The sequence below is a fragment of the Macrobrachium rosenbergii genome, chromosome 31 (assembly GCF_040412425.1).
Source record: "Macrobrachium rosenbergii isolate ZJJX-2024 chromosome 31, ASM4041242v1, whole genome shotgun sequence".
Lineage (NCBI taxonomy): Eukaryota > Metazoa > Arthropoda > Malacostraca > Decapoda > Palaemonidae > Macrobrachium > Macrobrachium rosenbergii.
Genome location: NC_089771.1, coordinates 34,553,646 through 34,569,062, shown reverse-complemented (window position 1 = coordinate 34,569,062; position 15,417 = coordinate 34,553,646). Strand labels below are relative to the sequence as shown.

At 34.3% G+C, this 15,417-nt stretch overlaps 1 long non-coding RNA gene across 1 annotated transcript in view; it reads left to right on the top strand.

Annotated features, from left to right (window-relative positions):
* Positions 1-15,417, top strand: part of LOC136855537 (uncharacterized) — a 185,515-nt gene that overhangs the window by 157,732 nt on the left and 12,366 nt on the right. The gene's annotated exons all lie outside the window — the stretch shown is intronic.

The following is a 15,417-nucleotide window of genomic DNA, read 5'->3' as shown; positions in this document are numbered from 1 at the left end:
AAATAGCATTCTTTTCATGTTATTAGATAAAAGGCATTTATTATAAAAAGGCTATATATTATTAGGATGCATTATCATTAGGTAGTCCCTCACTCGCAAAGAGCTAACAAAAGTAATATATATTAGAGGAATGTAGAGTTAGTTAACATGTCCTATGATCTTTTCAGTTCTGTGAACTATCACAATAAGTACTGGTTTTGCGTGCGTCTATGTGTGTCTGGAAGAGAGAGAGAGAGAGAGAGAGAGAGATTGCTGACTTTAGCCATTTGTTGGTTTATAATCCCGGCAACCCGTTGTAACCGAATCCAAACGCGAAGTACCGCCATTTCATTTGCATAATTCCAGGCTTAAATTAAAGTACAGCAATAGATCGGGAGTGTCACTGAATTATTACAGCTGACTTTACTTGCCCCCGTAGCTTTAGGAAGTTGGATGCAGACGACAACGATGGTTTCTGGGAAATCTGCAGAAAGACATTTGAATGATCAAGATGCGCTATAAAGATATAAGGTGATTTGAAGTTGAATTTTATGTCTTGATGGACGTAGACGCCTAAAAATAGGGATTAAGAGATGGTAATTCCTTAACTCTCATTATTTGTATTTAATAAACGTATTTGCCAAGTTTCTTTCCCAGCAAACCTTAATATCATTACCATCTCCCTTTCAGTTTCAACTCTGTTTCCAATTCCGTATAGTTATTTTAAATATCCACGTTCCCCAGTCCTTCCACCCCTTGCCCATTATATTCATCTTTTATTGCCTTCTAGATTTCAGCGAACACTTGTTACATCAACCCCTTTCCTGTCAGTTCCTGGTCTATCCTATATTTTTAGTATCTTTTATTTCTCCTCCAGAACACCATTTCAAAGCTCACCCACCTCAGATCCTTCTCTGACTGGGACCCTTGAACCGCTGACCTAATTCCCAAATCCTGCCATCGAAATCAACCGCTCACGACCCCAAGCTCCTTCACAGTGGCTGGTCTATTATCCCCTGGCGACCTTCGCAATTTGGGCTAATTAATCATAAAGACCATAAGCCCTTGCGATTGTGAAGAGCTTTATTGCTGCCCAAGGAACTCTCCAGGAGGAATTGCACTGAGAGGACAAAGAAAGAGGAAAAAGAAAGTCTTCTAAAATGATAAAGATGATTTGATACGAAGACAGAATGCTAATGATATATTTTTTTCTGGGAAAAAAAACCACGATAGAAACGAGATGATTGAAAACAAAACAAACATACAAAAAAACCCTATACTGTATTATGTTGCCATGATGAAAATGGATTTATTTTGATTGTAGCAAAAATATACCTGATTTCGACACACGGAAACGTAGTAGACTGCAGGTATTATCCTTCCCTTGCGTGTCTGTCAGTTAACTTTAACCTACAATACTGTATTCTTTCTGGGTTTTCAAGGAATTCTATGGAAACCCGATACTAAAATATAAGGAAAGCGAGAAGTTAAGAAGTCACCACGCCAGTGTCAACGCAGATGTGGTAAATGCGACCAGTAGAAGTCAGAACTATTGATATTGTTGCTGCTGCTGCTATGAAGTACACCAATATCTACTCAAAACTCGTGCAAAAACAAGCGTTTCTGCCCTTCAAAGTGATGATACAATGAAACAGGCCAATTTTTAAAGTCCTCCTCACTTGAAATAGGACTAAGTTCAGGGGAAAGTTGGTGAGAGATGAAAACGTAATGATGAAAGCTTTCTTCATTGTTGATAAATAATTTAGGCAATTTATGAAATAGAGGATACTGAATAAAACAGGAAATATGATGTTATATACGTACCATATGATGACCAAGTGGACACTTGGATGATTATAACATAATTTTTTACACTTGTTCCACCATCCCCACACATTAATGAATATAAAGCGGAAGGATCTTCCTGGAATGTATTTTTTTTATCAATACTTCCCACCAAATGTGACGTCAATATATTTTACCCAATCTGCAAATCAAGGAATAATATAAAATTAAATATAAGTTCGATATATCTTATTATACTAAGATCCTTGCTATTTTACCTTCTAAAAAAATCCCTCGCTGATTATCCGAATTACCTGACCACAAAATCGGACAAAGATTACAGAACGAGTTTTGATAAAACAAAAACACAAAAAAAAAAAATCCTCAACTGGTTTCTGTGATGAAGTTGAATTTTCTATCTTTAAACATAAACTAATCAAGGAGCGGCGGAATGAAGACAGATTATTCTTGGGCCCGAAATGAAATGAGACCCCGGTGAGCGATAATGGTCAGTCATTAACTGCTGATTAGATGACTCGTGCACGTTATTGAGATTGAGAAAAGTGGGAAGAAGAAGAAGAAGGGTAGTAGGAGTTTCTTGAAGGTTATTCTTCTTCCGGGGGTTTGTTGTTGTTATTATTATTATTATTATTATTATTATTATTATTATTATTATTATTATTATTATTATTATTATTATTTCCAATAGTCGATTTTCATACAACTTTATCATTGATTGATTGATTGATTGATTGATTAGAAGTAAAATCACAGGGGTAAATATATCGAATCGGACTTATATATATAATATATATATATATATATATATATATATATATATATATATATATATATATATATATATATGTATGTTGTATTAGACAATATTGAATCCATAAATCTTCCCTCGGAAAAATTCTCTGCTGTTTGCACCCAGATCCTAGCTATGACAAATAGCACCAATAGCGTGATATTAATAGCAATGCTGGACCGGTGCCAGGCCCGGGAAAGTCAAAATATCAAGGGTTTCGAGAACTTTTATGTTTATTTTCGAATAATGTCTTCATCATTCTTCTATTCATTCCCGTCTTTGTGAAAGTTAAAGCTTTATGTTTATTTTGCGTATTAATTTTCTGTCAAAGAAAACTATTGAAATGGCATTGTCTGTCAGCCCTTAGATCTTAAAAACTACTGAGGCTAGAGGGCTGCAAATTGGTATGTTAATCATCTACCCTTCAATCATTAAACACACGAAATTGTAGCCCTCTAGCCCCTGTAGTTTTTATTTTATTTAAGGTTAAAGTTAGCCATAATCGTACTTCTGGCACCGCCAGAGGTACCAACAACACAGGCCACCACCGGATCGTGGCTGAGTCTTATGGGCCGTGACTGAGGCCACCACCGGACCGTGGCCGAGATTCGTGGGCCGAGGCCGTACAGAAAACTCGATTGCGCTGAAGAAACTTCGGCGCATTTAGTGTGTTATTAATGAAAACTACTACAACATGGTTCTGTATTACAGTACCTCATTTCATTTCTCTTTCTGCACTGATAAATTTTATACTTCAAAGGCCAGTCATTATCAGTCATTCAAAAGACTGTTTATCAGTTCATCACCTTTTAACGGATCCTTTTTTTTTTTTCCTCTCACGGCTAACTGGAGCACATAGAAACGCCCTCCGTTCGGTTTTTATATCTCGCCCACAGCTAATGGGAAATTCAAATGAGGCGAGCCCCGATCACATTCTCGCATCCGAACGGCCCTGTATCATTTCATTTGGAGCACTTTATAACAGAATCTGTTTCGAATGCAGATGCGGTGTTGATTCTGCGGGATTTATGCTGTTTGCATCAGTTGTGAAACCGTAAAGCTGGCTTATCTATTATTCCCCGATTGCATTATTTGTTTCCGATTTATAGAGTTAGACACGTGCGGGCTTTGTTCATTTGTTTTAGGATTCCCTTGTTTTAGGATTTCCGTGTTTTAGGATTTCCCCCCTTTGTTCCTTTATACTTCTAACTCTCTCTTTCGTAGCGTATGCATAGGTAGTTACATTTTTGTCGAAAGGGCTCAGAATCCCGGAAACGGGTGGGAGCGAAGGTCGGAGGTGAGTGGCGCAATGTCTGTATGGGCGATCGACAGTGAGCGCGTTCTGTATGTGAAGAGGGTAGCATGGTGCAATTTTGTTTTGTAGAAGTTTTGATCCATAATTCAGCAGGTCAAGTGTGAATGTGATAAGTGATCGTTTTTGTATGTATGTATATGTATATATATATATATATATATATATATATATATATATATATATATATATATATATATAGAAACAATCAACACACAATTCCTTGTGGAACAGAAATAAATTTCTGACTCACATCAGGATCGAACCCAGGTCTTTCTATTGCTTGGTTGGCAGCGGTCTCGTCTTTCAATGGAAAGACCTGGGTTCTGATCCTGATGTGAGTCAAAAATTCATATATATATATATATATATATATATATATATATATATATATATATATATATATATATATATATATATATATATATATATATATATATATATATATATATACTATATATACATGCATATAGTAAATCATTCAAATTCCCCATGCTTCAATTCATCACACTGCATAGTTCAACCCAATCCGAAATTCCATCCCATGAACAGCCCTTCACGGAGTGTAAAAAAAAAAAAAAAATTCCCCTCTCTTTATGTAAAAAAAAGTATCCCCACTTTTCTGGACTCTTTCCGTTATTCATTTTTACCACCCTGGTTCTATTGCTTTTTCCTCGTCGAATATTCATAGGCTATTTTTTTTTTTTTCGTTCTCGAATGACTGTCATTTTACTTTGGATGTTCGATAATATATTTGTTCTTCTTTTATTTTTTTCTGTCATGCTGAATAAGAGAGGTGTAAGCTGTCTGTTGCATTTTTTCACTTTGCAGTCGGGGTTTTTGATAAAATGTATATATGTATATATATATATATATATATATGTATGTATTTATATGTATATATATATATATATATATATATATATATATAATACAATATTATATATATATATATATATATATATGAAAATATATATGTATATGTATATGTTATATATTAGAACACAAATTATGTAATATACAGGAATGCAAAATGAAAAATGCATATTTCATATTTTCAAAAGTTTTATATATATATATATATATATATATATATATATATATATATATATATATATATATATATATATAAGAATAAAATTACTTAATATACAGGAATGCAAAATGAAAATGCAAAAGACAGCTTACAGCCCTCTGTTATTCAGTATGATGAAAAGAAATGAAAGACGAGCAACTATATTATCGACAATCCGATATAAAATAACAGTCATTCCAGAGAATAGAAAAAAAAATAGGGCATGAATATTTCGACGAAGAAAAAGCAATGGAACCCGAGAGATAAAAATGAATGACGGAAATATTCCAGAAAACGGATAATTTTTTTTTTTTACATGAAGAGAAGGGATTTTCCGCCCTCGGTGAAGGGCTGTTGGTGCAATGGAATTTCGGATGGGGTTGAACTATAGAGAGAGAGAGAGAGAGAGAGAGAGAGAGAGAGAGAGAGAGAGAGAGAGAGAGAGAGAGAGTAATAAATTTTGAAGGAAGGAGAATTTTCATGCAAATGAAGTATGAATGTGTCAGTGACCGCAATACATTTTGTAGGAAGTTACCTTTGGAAGGGAAACGATTTAATGTTTTATATATATATATATATATATATATATATATATATATATATATATATATATATATACATATACATTACATACATACATATATATACACATATATACATCATACTTTTTCTGCTAACAACCATGTCTCCCAATAAAAGATAGCTTTCCTCGTCGAAGCTTTGCGCCTCTAATCCTCTTCCCCTTTCTCATTTGCATACTTATTAATATGTTTATTTAATGCAGCGGCCTCGACAGTGTATCTTTACACAGTTCCTAATGCGGAAATAAAACCAGCGAACTGGGATGTTTCTAGGTTCATATCAAATATCTATCCTTTCCGTTATTCAAAAAATTATTTATGCATATCACTCACTCCACTATTTTTTTTGTTTGGTTTATTTTCAGCCATTTTGCGTTGTATAACTAAATCACTAAAATATGGAACGTGATGAATATATAAATATAAAGGCAAATGCCACGAAGGAAAGTGAAACAACGGAGTGGTGCTAGGCCTTTCGACTTACTGTCCTCTACTTAGCTAATACAGCATACCTTTTCACAACACTAAATAAGCTACTAGGCTGAGATTAGGTTTAAGTTCCTCATTAAACAATCTGATAATTATGTTTTCTGATTCATTGCTCAGGTGCATTTAGTATAAACCAAGGCCAAGAGAAACAAGGTCTACCCAGCTGGGTGGAGTCGCCGCCTCCCACCTGGGGTAACTACGTAGGTGATGACGTATCTTAGAGGTACCTGCTCACTACAGCAATCCTCCTGCTGACGCAATAAGGAGGTAGACAAAGCTCCGCCTACATGGGGGATCTTTGAGGGAGGAAGTGAACAGACCTTCTCTTTCTCTCGGCCTTGGTATAAACAATATTCCCTTTACACCCGCATATCTCAGGAAGACTGTTAGCCTCAGTGTTCTTCACTTTCGGTTCCTTCATTCTCTTAATTCCCCCTCAGCCATTAAACCACTTCAAGAGGCCTGTTATACCCCTTGATGCATCTCCCGAGTATGGCCGTGAAGTGCTCTCCCGCGATCAAAGATGGCGCACTGTAATCTCGCTGCTCGAGATAGACAAACACTCGTGCTTCAGAACGTCTCTCGATTCTTGCTGCGTTTGTTCTTTCTTTTCCTTTGGTGATACAGTTTTGGAGATGTGTTCTTTCTGTTCTTTTTTCTTCTTCTTTTTCGTCCTAACAACAACTTTCTTATATTTTTTGTGTTTTCTTTTTCTGTAATTTTGCTATTATGCTTGTTTTTGTTTTTTGTGTTTTGCTTTTTGGGGATTTTTCGAATTATGTTGTTTCCTCATCTTCACTTGCAATTTGCTGTTTTCTAGAAACTATTCATAGACAGAGTTCTATTCTTACTGATTTTTCTTTTTTCGTTATAATAGCAACTTTCATATCCTGGTATTTGTATTTTCTTTTTGGGAGATTTTCGCTACGAGATTTTTTATCACCTTCACATGCAGTTTGTTGTTTCCTAGAAGCTATTCTTAGACATTTGTTACTTCAGCCGTTATCTTCATAGGCGTCTTAGCAAGTATACCGTTGGATAGTGTATCATAATCCATCCGGTAACTACGTTCGTTTCAATTTTTTTTATTGCATATTCTTACTTTGTTCAAATGCCAATTTCTTTTCGTGACTTCTCTAATAGTTTTGTTGAGACTCAGTTGTCCTTATAGATACACACACACACACACACACACACACACACACACACACACACACACACACACACATATATATATATATATATATATATATATATATATATATATATATATATATACATATATATACACACGTGCACTGACGCTTGTCATTTTCATATTAGTGATTCATCCTTTATTTATTTACTATAAAAGGTACGGTAATTCGCACACACACACACATATATATACATATACATACATACATACATAAAAGTGAGTGGACGTGTGTGTATGTGTATATGTGTGTGTGTGTGTACAAGATCATACCAACATAAGTCTCCTTACTTTTACTTTTAATATTCTCTGACAACAGTTTGAGACGCAAAACAGCTTTGCCTGTAAATTTCCATTCTTTATTCCCTTTGATTTTATTTACCAAGTCTCTGCGTGTGAGCGTGCATGTGTATGTGTGTATGTGTGTGTGTGAATCCGTACACAGGGACTACTACCACCACTTAAAACTTTTTCACCCAGACAACTCCTTCTTATCCCAACTCCCCCGAAGGATTTCACGGTCGTGTTGCCCGTGGAAGTATCCACTAGGGGCCTCTCGAGAAGGCCTCTTAGACAAGGCAGCCTTGGTACCTCCCGCCCCTTTCCTAGGTTAAACGTGAAGTTCCTCAAGGGACAGAACACAACACATACACAGATAACAAGAACAATGTCGAAAAGTGGGTCCTTGAGATTATGTGGCGAGGTCGAGTTTAAATTGGACAGAATTGTAGCATTTGCGCGGCTGTTAATTATTATTATTATTATTATTATTATTATTATTATTATTATTATTATTATTATTCAGAATTTTACCATTTTTTTAGCTATGCTAGATGGATTATTATTATTATTATTATTATTATTATTATTATTATTATTATTATTATTATTATTATTATTATTCAGAATTTTACCATTTTGTTCAGCTAAGCTAGATGGGTTCGTTAAAGCAACAGAATGTGGAAAATACACAACACTAAGAATTAGAAGATAGAAAACATTATTATTATTATTATTATTATTATTATTATTATTATTATTATTATTATTATTATTATTATTATTATTATTATTATTATTCCATTTGTTCAGCTATGCTCGATAAAAGAAAAACAGTAAACGCCTTCCGTGAGAATGCAAAAAAAAAAAAAAAAAAAAAAGAAATTCAGCGACAATAAACTTTTTTCCACATTTCAACGACGGAGAATTTTTCACTCTGACATATAGGAAAATTTTTTTTTTTTGAAAATCCATAATGTTAAACGAACATTTGGAGAAAAATAAATAAAGCGACGGAGCTTTTTTTTTTTATGCACGACATCTCGCGTGAAAAATAAAAAATAGAGACGTTTCTCAAATCTCTCCTCTCTCTCTCTCTCTCTCTCTCTCTCTCTCTCTCTCTCTCTCTCTCTCTTTGTGAAATATGCCACATCGCCAGGGGAATTTTATCTCGTTATGAATGTGGGTTCGAAGAAAAGTCATTTTACTGAAATATTTCTCATGGGACTTTTACTCTTTTCCCTGGAATTTTACTGAGTACGGTTCAGCTTTTTTTTTTTTTTAAGGATTTCCAAACGGTTCATAGAAGGATATGAATATGCGATGCGGTTATGATTTTGGTCCACTGCTTATTTCCGTGCATGGTATTGCTTTTTAGTTTTTTGAGATGGGGCTGTATATATATATATATATATATATATATATATATATATATATATATATTTATTTATTATATATATATATATATATAAATATTTATTTATGTTTTTATATATATGTATATATATATATATATATATATATATATATATATATATATATATATATATATATATATATAAGATAGAAGGTCTCTTCAGATCAGTCGTTAAACTGGTATTATTAAGTAAAAAAAGCCCAATTTTATATCACAGTATTTTATTTTAAAACAACTATTTACACTTCAGGAATATACTGATATAGGGAAGCTGATTACCTATACGCCAATGTCCGTTTCATTTTACGCAAAATAAACAAACAGCAAACTAGATCTCATCACGGAATCATCCGAGGAGATAGTCTGCGCCTTAACCTTCTTCCATTAAAAACTGTCTTTAGTGGGAAGCAATATACTTCATGCAAAAATAAAACGAAAAGGAAAAAGGAAAAACGGGTGAAAGAAAACTTTGTATCCCATAGAGGCCCCATGACAGCAATTGATGGTCGCTGCCCGCTTTGATAAATTTTGTCTCCTACTTTTGAAGTATCTCTCTCAAGATATAAAAGAGGTTTCAATTTTTATTTTTTTTGAAGGCTATAGATTGAGGTTATAGAGCCCACACACACTAAACCAGTTCCAATTACGATATTCTCACATTCCTCCCCTGCCCCTGCATCACATAAAAGGAAAAAAATGTTTAATCCCAAGAAATTCTAGTCGTAATAATTGAAAAAATTGCAAAGAATTATGAATTTCCTTACTAACACCCCCCCCCCCTGTGCATTACACAAAAGGAAAAAGTGTTGAATCCCGTGGAGGTCTAATCTTGATAATTGAAAAAATTGCAAAATTAATTATGAATAAAATGGCAAGGTTGCAACGCCCTGTCAATATAGCCACAACCTATACTGGTGCCTTTTTCTTTGGAAAAAAAAAACTTTCTACTTTCAGTAGGATAGTTGCAAAAAAAAAGAATAAATTGACAAAGTTACAGGACTATATTGACTATCAGTATAGCCACGTCCTATGCTGGTGACTTTTTCTTCTGTGACAAAAAAAAGGCAACCCTTTCTACTTTCAGTGGGATAGTTGCAAAAAAAAAAAAAGAATAAATTGACAAAGTTACAGGACTATGTTGACCAACAACATACTAGCGTCCTCTGTTGGTGACTTTTTCTTCTGTGACAAAAAAAAAAAAGAACAGGCCTCTCTACTTTCAGTGCAGTCGTTACAAAAAATAATAATGAATAAATTGACAAAGTTACAGGGTCCTATTAATATAGCCACGTCCTCTGTTGGTGACTTTTTTCTTCTGTGACAAAAAAAACAGACCTCTCTACTGTCAGTGCGATAATTGCACCAAAAAAAAAATGAATAATAATGAATAAATTGACAAAGTTACAGGGTCCTATCAATATAGCCACGTCCTATACTGGTGTCTTTTTCTTCTGTGACAAAAAAAGATAAAAAACAGACCTTTCTACTTCAAAAACCGCACGGGAAGATTAGTTCTCCGGCTTTTTTCGGAGATAACGCCCGCCACCTCCCAAGGGAGTCTTCAGCCTTTATAGACACTTAAGGATATAAACGGCTCGTAAACTCTGAGTGGATGCAGTGAAAGGAGACACTTCTCATATGCCTCTCTCTCTCTCTCTCTCTCTCTCTCTCTCTCTCTCTCTCTCTCTCTCTCTCTCTCTCTCTCTCTCTCTCTCTCTCTCTCACTGCTTATCATAAGATTCCTTATACCCACTTTTTTCTACGTAGACATTTGTAATTTTTTTTTCCCCGGTTGACTTACAGTATATCTTGAGACCTTTTATCTCTATATATATATATATATATATATATATATATATATATATATATATATATATATATATATATATATATATATGTATATATATATATATATATATATATATATATATATATATACATATATACACACACACACACACACACACACACACACACACGTTATTCTCTAAATTGTTTTTTCCATCATCACTTTCACTTTTTATCTGAATTTCCATTTTGTCTTTTACTTTTTATCCGAATTACCCAATTTCTCTTTCACTTTTTCTCTGAATTACCATTTTGTCTTTTACATTTTGAATTACCATTTTCTCTTTTACTGAAGCGATAATGAGCATAAAAAAACTTTGCCAAATAAGCTAGTCGATTACGCCCTCTCATCGCTTGGAGTTCATTCCAAGAATTACATTACTCGAAGCTGACTATTGTTGGTACGTACATTTACTAATTTAGGCACATTGCTAATTGTCACGATGTTTTACAGAGAGAAATTTTAATATCAAAGGCAGCCATAATGAACCTGCCCACTTTGATGCCTGAATCATCCTCTCATTTATTTCGGAAATAACTTACCATTTGATAAGAATAACTTACAACGAATCAGCGGTATCTGATTTCCGGGACCTTTGAAGTGAGTTTAATCATATGGATGCATTTGTCGTACAAAAGGTCTGCAGGATTATTTTAAATCGACGCAAAACTGTCATGAATGGTCATACAAACAAGAGATGGGTCTGTTCACTCTTCAGTCATTCTGGGTAAATGATTTCATTTCTCCTGGCTTTCAGGACTTTTATGAAAGGTTGTTGACTTCCATCCTGTGTGGAGACTAACTCTGCTTTGTCTGCTGAAGCTCATGTTAAGAACAGCGTTGTAATTTTTTGCTTGTGCATTGTATACCGTCCCAGTTTTCAGTTCTGACGTTACTGGGGCCAGTTCGGCTCCCCAGCGAGAACCGGATGGATGAGCGCAATCTGTCAAAAGCTTACTGTGTCTTAATATACTTTAGCATATTAGTAAATTGGGAACTTTGGAGTTACACGAGTGTGGTTCTTCCAACCAGAGTTGGAAAGAGGCTAATAAGATTTTGCTGAGAACCGGTAGGGTGACTATTATGCTAAGACCTTTTTGATTATATATATATATATATATATATATATATATATATATATATATATATATATATATATATATATATATTGGATTCGACTCCATGGCACTCGCTGGGTCTGCCTTCCAAATTTGCACTATTATCACTTTGTTTTATACTTATCCTAGTTGGGATTGTTCAGTAATTATTATTATTATTATTATTATTATTATTATTATTATTATTATTATTATTATTATTATTATTATTATAAGTAGTAGTAAAAATAAAAAAAAGAAATTACAAACATTTCATTTCAAGACTCCCAAAGATTTACAATTTAAAACTTTGCCGAAATATTTCTCATTCCTCCGTTATAAAAATCATATTTGAATTATGAAGTTCACTGATTGCCAGCGGAATTAATTTTGAACTTTATCAAATGTTACATCGATTTTTTATCATTATGAGTTCTCGAGATTAATTAGTTTGCATAAGTTATGTAGATGACTGCAGGGATTTCAGAACGAAAATCGCTGGTAAGAACCATTTTATTATAGTATTCATTTAAATTCTGGAAATTGGTAGTTTAATTTTTATTTTATTTTCGTTTGTAAGACTTAATAACCAGAAACATTTCGTACGGGAATTTCTGATGATATTCACTTTTTATTTGTCTGGAAAAGAAAACTATTGTGCCGGCTTTGTCTGTCCGTCCGCACTTTTTTCTGTCCGCACATTATCTGTCCGCCCTTAGATCTTAAAAACTACTGAGGCTAAGGGCTGCAAATTGGTATGTTGATCATCCACCCTCCAGTCATCAAACATACCAAATTGCAGACCCCTAGCCTTAATTATTTTTATTTTATTTACAAGGTTAAAGTTAGTCACAATCGTGCGTCTGGCAGTGATATAGGATAGGCCATCACCGGGCTGTGGTTAAAGTTTTATGGGCCGCGGCTTATACAGCATTATACCGAGACCACCGAAAGACAGATCTATTTTCGGTGGCCTTGATTATACGTTGTACAAAAAACTCGATTGCGCCGAAATCCCGAAGACTCTTCGGCGCATTTTTTACTTGTTTCATAAAGTTCACAAGTTGAATGCATTTTTATTCAGCATAATTGGCTAAAATGAAAATCTGAACTGTACCCCGTGACATCATATACTAATGCCCAGTACATCACACCTATGAGGGTATGTTGTGAAATAATTTATGTCCAGAAAAAATTTTCATACCCAGGCATTGTTATTTTACTTGTGTGTGTATTGCGCCTACCTCTCCTGTTCCTTGTTCCGCACTGACAAAATGTGATTCCTACCACTCTCTCTCTCTCTCTCTCTCTCTCTCTCTCTCTCTCTCTCTCTCTCTCTCTCTCTCTCTCTGCTTCTTAATTACCACCCTGTCCATCGCTACCTCTCCCTTTCCTTGTTCCGCTCTGACAAAATGTGATTCCTTCCAGTCTCTCTCTCTCTCTCTCTCTCTCTCTCTCTCTCTCTCTCTCTCTCTCTCTCTCTCTCTCTCTCTCTATTCTCTTATCTCAGTCTCTCCTGTCTAAGTAATAAATCTCTGATTCTTTTAATGGGAGAAACATTAAAGGTAAACCCTAGGCAGAATGCGGGGATAGCTTCAAACGAATCGCTACATAATTTTCAAAGAACCAGAAATGGTGAGCCATTTACGGGATTTAGTCACTCTCTCTCTCTCTCTCTCTCTCTCTCTCTCTCTCTCTCTCTCTCTCTCTCTCTCTCTCTCTCTCTCTCAGTCACAAACGCACACACATATGAACACAAAGTGAAAACATCACATGGTCATGCTTGCATTAGCGTGAAATAGCTGATGCACTATATCCTTTATCACTCCTTTCTCTTCACACATGAATTGGTTAAAATCATTACTAATTACTTTTTTTTTTCAATTAAAACGACATCTATGATCATAGTTCCTCTGTGCTCCAGTTCACATAAATCAGCTAACCATCTTTCAACGCACAACTGAATAATCTAATTAAAATAGGGGATAATTTTCCTCCCTGGCTGGACTATGTCAATAAAAATATGCCTTTTATTAATGAGCTGTACTTATTTATTTTCTCATAATAATTGGTCCGTGGAATCTTCTTTAATTATAAATCCATATTCTGTGCTATTTTATATATAGTTATTGCTCTCACTTTTACTTCTCATATCATCACCGCTTTGATCTACTGTACATAAATATCCAGATGGTTTTGCATCATACCGGCTTGAAAATTTCGGGGACAGTTTAAAACATCAGATCTCCGTAGGGGGGATAGTGCCGTCAGTGCGCCTCTTGCGGTGCGCTGTAGGCATCACTAAAGGCTCTTTGCAGCGTGCCTTCGACCCCTAGCTGCAACCCCTTTCGTTCCTTTTACTGTACCTCCTTTCATATTCTCTTTCTTCCATCCTAACTTACCACCCTCTCCTAACAATTAATTCACAGTGCGACTGCGAGGTTTTCCTCCTGTTACACCTTTCAAACCTTTTACTGTCAATTTCCGTTTCAGCGCTGAATGGCCTCGTAGGTCCCAGTGCTTGGCCTTTAGCCTAAATTCTACATTCAATTCAGTTAAAACGTCTGACTATAAGTCAGTATTTTCTAAAGTATGAAACCAAAGTAAAAATAAAGAAAACGAACAAATAATTTTGAAAACACTTTTCCCCGAATATGAAAATCCACGGGCAGATGAAACAATCATGATTTTGTATGATACTTTTTCCGGATAATGTATTGCCAAGGCAAATATGAAATTCCAATTTACTGGATAAAGTAATGGACTCTCCACTTGCATTTTCATCAGAGCATTATAACTGATTATATATTCATATCAATGTAATGATCTATGAATCATGCATTCACTCTGCAATTACTTATATCAGATCAGGATGATTATTGTTTGTTGAGGATTGAATACATCCACCCCAACTGCAACCATTCAGTTTTATATCAACTTATCAACTATTGAATTATCACTTGATTACATAATTAAAGTCATCAGTTTTTTAATCACCAGTTTATATCGAAAGTGATGAATGTGACAGATTTTACGTGTAATTAGAGATGTATGCAATTAGCATGCATATATATATATATATATATATATATATATATATATATATATATATATATATATATATATATATATATATATATATGTGTGTGTATGTGTGTGTGTGTGTGTGTGCGTGTGTGGTGTGTGTGTGTTTTACAGTCCAGCTTATCCTTTATTTTCTGCCTGTTTATATTGTCAGAAAGTCGTGAGCTTTGAAATAAAAAGATTTTATAAAAATGCCCAGAGGGGTAATATTTTATTTCGATGCACTGCGAGATGGTTTAATATAAAAGAGAATATCTGGAAAACTTTATAATGTATTTCAAGTATGATTTTGGCCGTTCTTCATAATAAAGTATATTTGCTTACTAGTTATAGAATGAATACTTTACTTCTTATCTTCTATTTTTCATGATTTATTTTATGTAACATGTGTTCATAATTATTTAACATGGCTATGTTAAATTCGCGTTTACAATTTAACATTCAATCCATTTAACAACAGATAC